Source organism: Emydura macquarii, unplaced genomic scaffold (assembly GCF_026122565.2).
Source record: "Emydura macquarii macquarii isolate MOO-44397 ecotype Brisbane River unplaced genomic scaffold, CSIRO-AGI_Emac_v2 contig_3231, whole genome shotgun sequence".
Taxonomy (NCBI): domain Eukaryota; kingdom Metazoa; phylum Chordata; order Testudines; family Chelidae; genus Emydura; species Emydura macquarii.
In genome coordinates this window covers 434,326-444,944 of record NW_027133368.1, presented here as the reverse complement: position 1 = coordinate 444,944, position 10,619 = coordinate 434,326, and positions in this window count along the sequence as shown.

Sequence of the window (10,619 nt, the reverse complement as noted above, 5' to 3'; positions counted from 1 at the left end):
CATTTTCTCCACACCATTCATGATTTGATAGACCTCAGTCATATATACTATATCCACTGGATCCCTCTTGTCCAAATGTTTGTTGACCCCCTCAAAGAATTCTAGTAGATTGGTGAGGCATGATTTACCTTAGTCATCTCTTTTGTACACTGAACAGTCCCTGTCTTTTTAATCTCTCCTCAAATGGAAGCTGTTCCCTACCCCTAATCATTTTTTTTGCCTTTCTCTGTACTTTTTCCAATTCTAATATAACTTTTCTGAGATGGGGTGACCAGAACTACACACAGTATTCAAGGTGTGGACATACCATGGGTTTATATGAGGGCAGTATGATATTTTCTGTCTTATTATCTATCCCTTTTCTAATGGTTCCTAATGTTCTGTTAGCTTTTTTGGCTGCCGCTGGACATTGAGAGGATGGTTTCAGAGAACTATCCACAATGACGCCGAGATCTCTTGCTGGAGTGCTCAGAGCTAATTTAGAGCCCATCATTTTATATGTATAGTTGGGGTTATGTTTTCCAATGTGCATTACTTTGCATTTATCAACATTGAACGTCATCTGCCGTTTTGTTTCCCAGTCACCCAGTTTAGTGAGATCCCTTTGTAACTCTTCACAGTCTGCTTTAAATGTAACTATCTTGAGTAATTTTGTATCTGCAAACTTTACTGCCTCACTCTTTACCCCTTTTTCTAGATCACTTATGACTATGTTAAACAGTACTGGTCCTAGTACAGATCCTTGGGGCACATCGCTATTTACCTCTCCATTCTGAAAATGGACCATTTGCTCCCACCATTTGTTTCCTATGTTTTAACCAGTTACTGATCCAGGAGAGGACCTTCCCTCTTGTCACATGACTGCTTAACTTTGCTTAAGAGCCTTTGGTAAGGGACCTTGTCAAAAGCTTTCTGAAAATCTAAGTACACCATATCCACTGGACCACCCTTGTCCACATGTTTATTGACCTCCCTCAAAGAATTCTAGTAGATTGGTGAGGCATGATTTCCCTTTACGAAAGCCGTACAAATCGTGACCATCTGTGTGTCTGATAATTCTGTTCTTCACTACAGTTTCAACAAATTTGCCTGGTACTGAAAGTAGGTTTACTGGCCTGTAATTGCTAGAATTGCTTCTGGAGCCTTTTAAAAATACCACAGTTAGATCAGACCAGAAGTCCTGGCTCCCAGCCCCCCTGCTCTAACAATTACAGCTCATTCCTAGGACTTAAAAAAGGTCTGAATGATGCAGTAAGTGCCACAGAGGGAAAGACTAAAGATTCTGGACATACCAGCAGAGTCAGAGAACAAGCTCTGGAAGATCCTGGGTATATGCCTGTATTCCTGGTCCCCAGCACCCCCATGTGGCCATTACATGGGAACCACTGCTCCCCCACCCATCTGGACCCCCAGTGCCTCCCTGTGGTCATTACAGGGGAATAGCTGCTCCCATCCCTGAGCCTATTGTATCCCATCCGCGCCCATGATGTCGGTTAGTGATTTGGATCTAGTGGGTGAGAAAAGGGGTGTCTCAGAGCCAGGCCTCCTGGGTTCCAAGTCTGGCTCTTTGGAGGGGACTGGGACCAGTGGTTTGAGAGAGTGGGTACTTTATGGAGCTCCCCAAGGCCTGTGGCAGTGATAATGCGTGATACTCCCCCTCCTGGCGCAAACAGAGACAGCAGCGCTCACTGGGAGCATCAGCGACAGACAGACACACACACAGAGTGCATGGCTCATCTTGTCCAGTAGGGGGGAGCAGAAACCAACAAAGACAAGCCCATGCCAAAGATAGGGCTGTGATATATCTTCTGCCAGCAGAGAGGGGAACACAGGGGGACACATACACATCACAGGATTCATTCCTTCCAGCAGAAGGCAGCTGGGACACACACACACACACACACACACAGAGCAGCAGCACTCATCTTCTCCAGCAGGGGGCAGAAATTAGTCTCTCTCTCTCTCTCTCTCTCTCTCTCTCACACACACACACACACACAGAGGAAAGCCCATCTCCTCCAGCACAGGGCAGCACACAGGGACGCACACAAAATTGCAGGTTTAAGCCCTTCCAGCAGGAGGCGGGAGGAGGAACACACACACACACACACACACACACATTAAGTACAGATCATTGACTCCTACAGGGGGCTGCAGGCTGACACACAAACCATGCACAGCAGAGCTAGGGACACCTTGTTTGTTAGCTGTCCTTTGCTAATGGGGCAGGCAGACACACACACACACACCGAGCAGGGCCCATCTTGTTCAGTAGGGACAGAAGGAATGTGCACTGCAAACACATCTACACATCTACACACACACACACACACACACACACATATACACACTCACACATACACACACATACTCAGACAGATACAGAGAAACAAAGAGCTGAGCTTGACAGGCAGGATGCACACACAATGCCTGACTCATCTCGTTCAGCCGGGGGCAGCAGGAACTTACACAGACAAACCCATGACAGAGATAGGGCTGTGATATACCCTCTGCCAGCAGAGGGCAGCAGCCTCACTTTCTGCTCTCTCTCTCACACACACACAGGGCTCATTCTGCAGCAGGGAGACACATGGACACACAGAGCAGGCCCACCTTGACCAGGAGGGGACACGCACACACAGGACAGGACATACGTTGTCCAACAAGGGGCAGCGGGAGTGTATACACACAGAACAGAGCTCATCTAGTACAGGATGGGGCAGGAGGGACACACACACACACTGGCTACAGTTCCTTACCTCCAACAGGGGTGCATAAACACACACACACACAGAGCTCATCCACTCCAGCAGGGATCAGCAGGAACACACACAAACACACACCTGCAGCAGGAGGCAACACACACACACAGAAATGCAGGTTTGATCCCTTCCAGTTGGGGACAGGAGGCCCCTGCCTCCTTGCATACACACAGAGCAGGGCTTATCTCATCTACAACTGGGGGGAGCAGACACACACACAGGGAGCAGAACACATCTCACCCCACTGGAGGTAGCAGGGACACGTACACACACACACACACACACACACACACACACGCACGCAGTGCAGAACTCATTTTGCCCAGCAGGGAGCAGCAGGGGCACAGTGGGGGCCAACCCAATCCCCCTTACCTTATGGCAGGCGTGTGGGGAGCGGCTCCGGTTCTCCCTCTCAGCCTGGGGCTGGGTCTGTGATCGACACCTGGCACCTGCCTCCTGGCCTTGAAAGCTGGAAACACAAACACCCCTCTTAGAAACAACCTGAGCCCCCCAAAACAGCTGCGCCTACCCCTGTAACTCTGGCCGCATGGCCTCCTTCAGGGCTGTGTGCAGAGCGAGCAATGTGGGTTCATTATCCTTGTGTGGGATCAGCCCAGGCACCTGGGCATCTTGACCCTGGATCTCCTGCCTGCTGTCTGCACTAGGGGAGCCTCACGCACCCTGACACAAGGCCCAGCCACTCGCTGGACCCCAAACCGCCCTCCCATATGAGCAAGGGGTCCAGCCGCACTGGCTCCTAGACGATGGAGCAGCTGTGGAGAAGGCTCCGGAGCTGACTGTGTGGCAGGGGGAGCCCAGCTTTTCCTACTGGGTGTAATGAGCCTGCGGAACTCACTGCCACAGGATGTGGCAGAGACCGGGGGCTGAGCGAGACTCCACAGGTGACAGGCCCTTTCCTCGGAGGGGAACACGCGGCATGACTGGTGTGAACCCACACAGCATCCAGGGAAAGGTGCTGAAACTCCTGCTTTGGGTCTGGAGCCAACCTCTAGCTACAGGAGTCCAGCAGGAGCCCCAGTGTGGGGGCAGGTTACCCACATTTGTTGTGGTGGGTTCTTAGGCCAACGGGCGTCTGGGGGGGAAACATTTAGCCAGCTCGAAGGAGAACTACGTCTGCCCTTCGCTCCCGAGGGCGTGGGCTCCCACCTGGCAGGCGACCCGCTGGCCTGCAGAAATGGGGCCCCCTGGAGAGCTGGGGGGCAATCCAGAGTCAACCCATAGTCAGTCTCTCTCTCCAACACAGAAGACACTGGACACCCCTTACACCACACAAACCTTATACACACCCCAGGCACCCACACAGCGCAGGCCAAAGTGAGGTAAGGACGAGTTTCTGCCCCGTCAGCTCCCAGCAGCTCAGCAAACTCTGTGTAGGGGAGCAAACGGTTGCATGGAGATGCCCAGCCTGGTCGGAGGTCAGAGGGGATCTGGGCCTGAGAGCCAACCAGTCACGCTGTCCTGGGACACAAAGGCTTGGACTGGGCTGAGCTTCAGTCAACCGGCTCCTCTGCTGAATTGCCAATGGGAACCGAGTGCCACCAGCCGCTGCCTGAGGCTGCAGAGAGCCTGAGAGGGGGGAGCTGTCCCGTGCACCTAGAGCTCACGTTGACTCTGAAACCTACTGACAACCACTTGGAACAGTGTTGTCATTGGCTGTTTCACTGCTGATCACAGGGTGGGGGGAAGAGGGCTGTAGTATAAAGATCTCTACGACCTGCTTGGAGTGGGTTCTCTCTCTGGCGCTTGGGGTGGATAGGAGATGCCACCCTGGAGTCCAGGGGCACCTGGAACCTACTGAGCAGGGGACTGCTCAGCCCCGAGGCCAGATGATGGGCTGGGGCCTGGGAGGGGTCGGTGTGAGGCAGGACAATCACCACCCTGTGCCCTCAGTGCCATGGCCCCCTCCACCGCCTGTTCCTGCCCCGTGCCCAGGGCAGCTGCAAGACTTGAGGGAGCAGGGCCTCTACAAGGTGGACATGTCAGCCACGGGCTGAGGGGAGCCACCCTCGCTGTGCAGGGCCCCACCACTAGGGGGCAGAATAATTCACAGCCACCGTACAAAGTACACCCCCCCATGCACCACACACCCCAATACACCACACATCCCATAATAACGCAAACACCATAAACCACACACACACACCCCAGGCATCACATACACCCATACACAACACATCCCATACACACACCCATACACAACACCCCTTGCACAACACACCACACTCCATGCACTACATTGAGACACCATAAACAACACACTCCATACACCATACACACCCCAGGCACCACACACACACCATGCACAACACACACAAATACCCCATACACCACACCCCCATATATCACACACCCCATACACACAAACCCCATACAATACACCATATGCCACATACACACACCCCTACGCAATACACCATACACAACACACATGTTGTATGCATCACACACACATTGTACATCTTCCCACCCAATTGTTACGCACACAAATACACACTGTACACACTACCCAAATCCCCCACACGATTCACACACTTTGCATGCATCCCACACACAGACACAAACCACACCTACCACAACCACCCTACACCCCTCCCTGTTGCAGCCTGCACTCTCCCTCACAGTCATAAAGCTACATACCCCTCCAAACACACAAACACACTTATCCTGAGCTAGACAGTTACACACACACAATACACACTCTGTCACACGCTACACTCACTGTGACAGCTGTACACAATGTACACCCCAAACCATCGAGCTCCACGCACAAGCCTCTCACAGACACACAATATCCACCTCTCCCTGCCACACACACACACACACACACACACACACACACACAGTGACAGACACATAACGCAACCTACACACACTGCTCCTATCACACATGCACTCACACAGCTACACATACATATACACACACATTAGCACACCACACACACAGAGCTACACACACACAAACGCACATGAGCACACCACACCCAGCACTACACATGCACATACACACGTAAGCACACCACACACACAGAGCTACACACACACACATGAACACACCACACACACAAAGAGCTACACACATGAGCACACACAGAGCCACACACACACACATACACACATGAGCACACCACACACACAGAGCTGCACACACACACTCACATGAGCACACCACACACACACACACACACGTGAGCACACCACAGACATACAGCTACACACACACACACACTCACATGAGCACACCACGCACACAGAGCTGCACGCACACACAAACTATACACACACACACACACACAGAGCTATGCACACAAACACAGAAGTAGCCTACATAATGCACCCTTCCCCCACCAGTCTGGGCCTTGCATAGACACATGCTGGGGGGGGATGTCAGCCTGGGGGGTGGGATGTGATGGGTGCTGGGACCCTGGCACCTACCCCTACACTGGGGAAGGCCTGTTTCCCTAGTACCCTGCCCAGCCTGGCCCCAGGCTCCCCCCAGGCCCAGTGGGAGGGCAGCCAGGGCCTGGGGAGGGGACCCCGGATGGGCGGAAGCAGCAAAGGGGGCACCAGGGATGGCAGGAGGATGCGGGGGGCTGAGGGCACGGGTTGGTGGGGGGAACTGAGGAGGGCGGGGGCTGGGAACTTGAGTCCCAGATAAACTGGGGCAGAAGTAATTGGAGCTCATGAATCTTTTATTGGACTGAATAATTCCTGACACTGCTGGGAAAGGCTGAATCCGAACCCTGGCACGGTAGCAGGGGATGGTGCTGCGGGTTGGGATTGGGGGCACCTGCAGAGCTGGGGAGGGGGAGCTCAGCCCAGGGCTGGGCTTGCAGGGGGCTGTGGGTCGGGATTGAGGGGCACCTGCAGAGCTGGGGAGGGGGAGCCTAGGACTGGGCTAGCAGTTGGCTGTGGGTCAGGATTGAGGGGCACCAGAAGAGCTGGGGGATGCCCTTCCCCCCATGCTGGCTGCTTCCTCCCAGCCCCAGTGGGGTAATTAGCCCAGGCACTAATCAGAGTTGACAACAATCCCTAAACCGGTTGCCTAGTTACTGGCTCAGCCAGCCCCAGGCCTGAGCACAGGACACAGGCTCCTCCCCCAGCCGCTGGCCCCTCCCCCAACACCTGCCTGGATTCCCACACCCCTACAAATCCCGGGTGCTGGAGTCCCACCCGGGCGCAGGCAGGGCACTGCTGCGGGGAAGCTCGCAGCGTGGAGCCCTCTCAGGTCACTGCTGGGGGGAAGCCTGCAGCGCGGAGCCCCCGGCACGGCCCTGTTCTCTCTCTGCTGCCCCGCTGCACCTGCCCTTGAGGGCACTGGGTGAGCTGAGACATCCACTGCGGGATATTTATAGAGACCCGGGAATCAGCACTTTGGAAATGAATAAATAACTCACCAGGACTCAGTGTCTCCATCACTCGAGCACGGCCCGCCCCCACCCAAGGAGCAGATCTGTACCCACCCACCCGCTCTGCTGGTGCCTCTCAATCCCAGCCTGCAGCCCCCTGCCACCCCAGCCCTGGGCTCCCCCTCCAGCTCTACCGGTGCCCCTCAATCTTGACCCACAGCCCCCTGTTAACCCAGCCCTGGGCTGTTCACAGCATTGTTCTACTGGTACCACCAGCATGGGGAGAGCAAAGGCCATGGGGGGGGGGCAGGACTTGGGGATTGGGGAGGGATCCCACCAGCAGGGGAGGCGGGCGGTGTGGGGAGTGCAGGGTGGAGGTTGGGGAGGGATCCTGGCAGCGGGGGAGGTGGGCGGTGTGGGGAGCGCAGGCCAGGGCGGGGATCAGGGAGGGATCCCGGCAGCGGGGGAGGTGGGCGGTGTGGGGAGCGCAGGCTGGGGGATGGGGAGTGATCCCAGCAGAGGGGAGGTGAGCAGCCTGGGGTGTGTGTGGGGGGGGGGGGGAGGTGGTGCATACAGGGGGGAGGGGACCAGGGACAGAACCCAGCCGTGGGGATGGCCCAAACATCACCCAGCACCCCATGGTCTGTTCTCCCCACACTGCCCCAGAGCTGGGGTCCCTCCTGGACCCGCTGTCCGTGCCCCCAGGCCCAGGCCCCACCCAGTGGAGCTGGCAGCATCTGGGGGCTGGCACCAGGGTGGATCCAACCCCTGCCTGGCACTGCCGCCTGGCGCATGGACATGGGAGGGGCATGACCCCTGCAGCCCTGGCACCATCCCACCCCCTTATGGGCCCCACCAGACAAGCCTCTGGGGCCAGTTCCCCCCCACGCCCACCCTGGCCCTGCCTCATCCCCTCCTCCCCCCACCTGGGGTCTCCCCCACCCCAGCTCCCTCCTTGGGCCTGGTTCACCACTCCAGGTCCCCTCCCTCCCATGTCTCCCCCACCGGCCTGGCTGCCTTCCCCATGGCCTCCTCCCTCCTTCCACCCGTCCCCCCACCAGAGCCTGGCCCCCCCATTATCTCCTGCTCTCCCCCACCTCCTCTGCCCTTCCCCCTCAGCTCCTCCACCCAGGTGCCCCCCCCCCCCCCCGAGCCCCATTCCACCCCAGCGGAGCCGGCGCGCTCCCCTCCCTCCCGGTGGGAGCTTTCCCCTTCCCCCGCTGCCCTGGGGGGGGAACACCCGGCAAGGAGCCGCCCCCCCCCCAGTTCCCTGCCGGCCGTCAGGATGCGGGGAGCGCGGCCGGCGCGTCCCTACCTCGGCTCGGGGCCGGCTGGAGCGATGGAGGCGCAGCTGGTGCCCGAGGGAGGCGGCGCGGTCCTGGGGAGGGATCCGGGCGGAGAGGGAGGATCCCGGGGCTGGGGGGATCCGGCGAGGGAGGGATCCGGGGACCGGAGGGATCCGGGGACGGGGCGCTCCCGGGGGGCGCAAGGATCCGGCCAAGCGGGGCGCTCCGGGGCGCAGGGGAGCTGCTGGGCGCGGCGCTCTCGCCGCCCTGCGGAGCGGGGCAGGGGCCGGGCCGGGAGGGCGGAGGCGGTGCCGGCTCGGTGGGTCGCTCGGTCCCTCCCCAGCCCGCGCCGGGCGCCTGCTCTCTCCGGCGGGGGAGGCGGCGGGAGGGGAGGGAAGTGTGGGGGGGGGGGGGAAGGCGGGAGCCTGCCTCTCTCCCTGCCCAGACACCCGGCCCGGCCCGGCTCGGGGTGTGTGTGTGTGGGGGGGGGACCCGCTGCAGGAGGTCACCGCGCCCGCTGCGCCGGGGAGCCGCAACCCGGCCACCTCCGGTCGGCCCGGCGCTGCGGCCGAGAGCTAGCCATGGTGCTGGAGAGCCGGGGCGGGGGGCAGGGAGGGGCGGAGGGGGAGGGAGCGAGGATGGACAGCAGGGGTGGGGGAGGGAATGGGGGCAGGGAGTGGGGGAGGGGGAGGAGTGGGGGAAGCAATGGGCAGAGAGTGAGGGGGGGTGGGCGAGACAATGGGGGCAGGGGTGAAGATGGAAGGTGGGGGTGGGGGAGGGGGGGAAGGGGGAGAGGTGGGGGTGGGGGAGGCAATGGGGGCAGTGAGGGGGGGAGACAATGGGGGCATGGAGGGGGAGATGGAAGGTGGGGGTGGGGGAGGCAATGAGGCAGGGAGTGGGGGAGGGGGAGGGGGAGAGGGGGCAATGGGGCAGGGAGTGGGGGAGGGGTGGGGGAGTGAGGATGGAGGGCAGGGGTAGGGGGGAGTGGGGGGGGCGAGAGGCAATGGCAGCAGGCAGTGAGTGGAGGGGGCTATTGGGGGAGGGTTTGTTGTGGTGATGCAGGTGGTTGTGGTGCTGGTGGGGGAGGGGTGGCTGTGTGTGTGGGGGGGGGACTAGTGGGGCTGAGCCCCTGACACAATGACTCCCCCCACCTGTTCAACACCCCCTACATACATACAGCCCCTTCCTGCCACGCATCCACACACACCCAAGCCTGTCCATCCCCCTGCCCTGCCTATGTGCCCAGCCAGCCCAGGCTCAGCCCCCTTCCTGTCCCCACACGACACCGTCTGCCCACCTCACCCAGCCGGGGTGAGCGCTGCCCAGGACCATGCCCCCAGCCCCCCCGACACACACACTGAGAGACACTGGCACTGCCCACACACGACACACACACACACACACGGAGCTGGGCGCACACCATGCACAAAGTCACGCACACAGTCACACACACACCACACACTGAGAGACACCCACCCCATCACACCACGCCTCCACACACAGAAACACACAGCCCATCACACCATGCACACAGTCACACACACGCACCACACACTGTCACATGCAGACACTCACAGGGTCACCCACGTGCGTGCACACCCACATCCACACACCGCATTTCACACACACAACCCTGTCACACATGCTCATACACCATCACTCACACACACACTCAGGCATGCATACACACATCCCATCACACATGCATGCACACACACACATTACCCCACTCACACCGTGTCACACACGCACCAGCACACACATACAGACACAAACCACCACATGCAGAAACACACACGTACCATCTCCCATCCTGCACACACAGTCCCCTCCCCCTCCCAAAACACACATATATACACACTGACTATAGCGCATCACTTCCAACATGGGGTGACAGGCACTTTCACACCCACAGCAGATGGGGGGGACACATAGGGGCTGTGTGTGTCTTCACCCCCTGAGGCCTATATGTGCCCTATGTGCCTGTCTGTGTCTGTGAGTCTGTCTGTGCCTCTGTCTGTGTCTGTGTGTTCATCTGGGACTGTGTGTCCATCTGTGGCTGTCCCTGTGAGTGTGTCTGTGTGTCCGTCTGTGTCTTTCTGTCTGTGTCTGTCCGTCTGTGTCTGTGCATCTGTCTGTCTATGTCTGTGCCTCCATCTGTGTCTGTGAGTCTGCGTCTGTGTGTCCGTCTGTGTCTGCTCGTC